This window comes from Papaver somniferum, chromosome 2 (genome assembly GCF_003573695.1).
Source record: "Papaver somniferum cultivar HN1 chromosome 2, ASM357369v1, whole genome shotgun sequence".
NCBI classification, from domain to species: Eukaryota; Viridiplantae; Streptophyta; class Magnoliopsida; order Ranunculales; family Papaveraceae; genus Papaver; species Papaver somniferum.
In genome coordinates this window covers 143,853,388-143,857,443 of record NC_039359.1, presented here as the reverse complement: position 1 = coordinate 143,857,443, position 4,056 = coordinate 143,853,388, and positions in this window count along the sequence as shown.

Sequence of the window (4,056 nt, the reverse complement as noted above, 5' to 3'; positions counted from 1 at the left end):
CAGTAGCAGAAAATATCAAAGAAGCAGAGAATAACAAAGGTAACAAAAATAAGAAGTGTATGAATAATTGATTTTTTGTGACACTCTCGCGACAAATAAAGTTCTCAAAAATACATTTTACTGAATGATGAAAATGAGATTGAGAAGTGCAAATACGATATGATGATGTGCGAGAATCTCACAGAGATAATGAATTATACAAAAGACAATCAGAGAACAATGACAAAATAGAAAGGGGCGAACCTTTATGGCGTACACCCTAGTCCGTGAATACAATTTCGCAAGAGGAAAATGTAAGACCTAAAGTACGTCATATAAGGGGGTACATGTTGCATGGCTCAGGGAAAGGCTACACCTCCCCCGGAACCTGGGTCATGGAGATTTGGGGTCAATAAAGCCCATCCGGGAGAGGCACCTTGGATTCTCAGCTTAAGCATATGACTTAGGTTGGGCGACTAAGGTAATAAGGACTCTCCCAAGGAGTGCAGAATCTGACCAAGGCGCCGAGGTACACGGTTGATTCAAGAGTGCCAGGGGCGTATGGAGCGTACCTTGCCATTCTTGACAAGTCTTGGCTTATACTGCACTCGGCCCGAAGAAAACCCCACTTAGGGTGCAGTCTCATAACCATAATCCCTATAGGTAAAAGGGATAAGAGGCTGCAAAAAAAAACTGGTTGTTGTTAAGACCGGATGGGAGGAGCCAACCTTGTATGGTAGAGGTACGCCTCCTTGAAGGGGCAACCAGGGGGGAAGATAAGGGAGGCACCCTCCATTAGGGAGCTGATAAGTGTCTTAAGACGCAAATGTCATGAGGCTTTTTACTCACAAGGGTATTAAGACTTGTCATATTTGTGCGACAATCCTGAAGAGGCAATAATACAAAAGAAAAAGATAATACGAGATCAATGGGTTTTAGCATGAAAGTGCGAAGACATCCTGCGATTTCGTCGCAAGACGGCAATGTCATGGGGATTTATTTTCTCAAGAATATTTAGGCCTGTCATATTGTCGCAACTTTCCTGAAGAGGCAATAATACAAAAAAAAAATTTAAGGCAAGATCAATGGGTTTTTGCATGAAAATGCAAGGACGTCCTGCGATTTTTTCGCAATGACAAGGGGTGGCATGATAAGACCTTTAACTAGGAAGGAAAAATAAGACCACACAAAAAAGAAATTTTGAAAAGAATCAAAATTCACTTCGCATATGATTGCGAAATTATACAGAAACAACTGCGAAGCTGAGGCACAAAATAAGAGAAATCTGCAAAATCTCTTATTTGGATACAAATAACAGAGGCAAAATGAGAATGAATGAAATTAGAAAATGTTATTCGTTTTCGCATGATATATTTACGCAAAAATTCAAAAATTAATGATTATGTTGATTAACCGTATTGCAAGGAAGAATTATTTTAATGAATGCATGTCGAAATGAAAGAAACTCATATATTAAGGAATATGGGAACCAAAAGAATTCGCAAATATACAAAAAAAAGGAATAAATGTACAAGTATTACAGAAGATCAAAGAAAAAAACAAAGACTACTTCTTAGTCGATCCTTTATCATCTTCATCAGACTTGTTCTCTTCTTCGTTTGCATCGGAACCTTTATCTCCATCAGAACCTTCATCACCATCAGATTCTTCATCATCAACTTCGCTATCAGAGATAACCAGACTAGGAATGTTCTTTGGGATCTCCTCCAAGAGACAAGGATAATCAGAATGAGGAATACTATGGTCAACACAAACCATTTGAATATTTTGATTGCGAAAATGTAGAGCGTCGTTCTTAAAATTCACAACAGTGATCTTGATTTGATTCTTTAATCTAGAATATTCTTTGTGTGTTCCCCTTTTTCAGCTTCAAGTTCTTCAATTCTTTCGCGATATCTACTTTCAGAACCTGCAAGCAAAAGGAAATCAATTAATAACTTGATGAAAATTCATAAGAAACAAAAGATTAGTGAAGAAGAACAGTTGATAACCTTCTCTGTCAGAAATCATATCTCTAATCAAGGTGTATGCTCAACTTGGAGACTAACATTTACACCTAAATCTTTTCTGGCATCGTCTAAGATTTTTTCAGCCCAAGCGAATTCATCCTCATTATTTATAAGGAGACGAGAACGAATTTGGTTTTCTCTCTCGTTAAGCACGGCATTTTGGCGGTTAGCTTCATCCCATTCAAGTTGAACTTCAAGAAGAATTTCTTGGAATTTCACCAAAGTCTCAGCACCTTGGTTAGAAATGCGATCCTTATCATCTATGAGACCGCTAATTTTGGTTCTTAGCTCATTCATTTTCTCTTTAGAATTAAGAAAGAAACGCTTAAATTGGTTGGCTAAGCCTAAACTAGATCTATGGTCAATCTATAAGAGGCGAAATTTAGAACTCAGTTCATTCGGAGAAAGAGATGAAATTTTATCATTTGAGAAACTATTTAAAGATTCATTAAGATGCTCAAGAAGGGTGTCATTATCCAAGGCATTAGGAAATGAACGAAGAACGGTAGCTTCATCAGAAAGACCATAAATGTCTGCAAAAAGGATCAATCAAATAAGATAAAAAAACAGGATGGATGAATGAAGGGAAAGGAGAAAAGTAACATACCATAGATTTGATTATTAGCTTGCTGAAGACTAGAGATTTTGTTCTTGTGTGAAGAAGAATCAATTTCTAGTTGTTTGTTCTTCTCGCGAAGATTTTTGACGTCAGCTTCTAATTGTTCATTCTTCTCACGAAGACCCTTAGCTTCAGTTTCCAGCTCCTCATTCTTTGTACGAAATTGAAGATTCTTCTTTTCAAGAATTTCGCGTCTCCTCTCCAGATCTGAGGCAACATCGAAAGAAGCTTTTCCAGCCTGCGAGAAAATACAAGAAATGTTAAAATAGAAAGAGATTTTGAGTTACAATAATGCAGGAAGTTGGGAGTTACCGATCTAGAAACTCCGCAAAGAGAACTATCACCATCCAATAAAGGAACATCGCAAATCGTGGTGAGAGCTTTGCAGGTATTAGCGAGTTGACTATCTCCCATTCCTTGCCAAGAATTAGAAAATATGCCAGAGAGCTTAGTCATAGAAGATTCAGATGGAGAATCTTCATTTGCAGCAGGGTCATCATTATCCTCATCACTCTCGGAATTTTCATGAGAAGGAGTATTTTAAGGAGAGGAAGAACGGATTTTTCTCGTCTTTGAAGGAGGAGCAGTTGGTTTTTCCCTGCGAAGAGCACCTTTGCCTTTATCACCAGTCTTCGCAACATTGACATGCTCTTCTATTTCAGCGATAACCTTCACACACAGATAGAAATAAGAAATAGAGGCAACAATATATTGTTTAAAATCATAAGAGAATATTTCTTACCTCATCTGTGTATGATCGAAGAGCTAATAAGGTATTAGCCTTCCCAGACCTGCGGTAGCTATCTTTCAGTTTCTGGATCTATAGAATGTCGCAAGAATCAGCGAACAAAGGAATAAAGATAAATAAAGAAATATAAAGTGGGCAAAACTAGAAGAAACATACCTCTTTCTTCTTCTCGGTCCAAGAGAATACCCAAGGTTGATAAGTAGCGAGATTCTCAGGAAGAACATTTGACCCAGCAATGTAAGGTCCTTTCAGCATCAAGGGAAAAACGCACCATTTATCATCTTTGGATTGGTGAGGGGTTTTGTTCTTTCCAGAATGCCAATCAATGTCATGCATGAGCATTTTATCTTCATCAATATTATCTTTCCTTTTCAAACGAACACCCCAGCGAGTATTCTCTTTCTTCATGAAGATCAATTCATAATTCTCAAAGAAACTCGCTACTGTGTATTTTTCAGCGATTATCTCCAAGTCTGCGAATTTAGGATCCCTAAGTTCTTTAGAGTAGAGAGATCCTTTACCAGCACCACGGTTAGCGAACTTCAGCATTAGACGGATGCAATCCCCACTCAATTGGAAGATAGCTCGCGAAAATCCTGAGTGAGCGAGAATCTCATAGAACAGAGGAATATCTGGGTAATAAAGAGGAACGGGGAGACCTGCGAGAATTTGACCCAGCG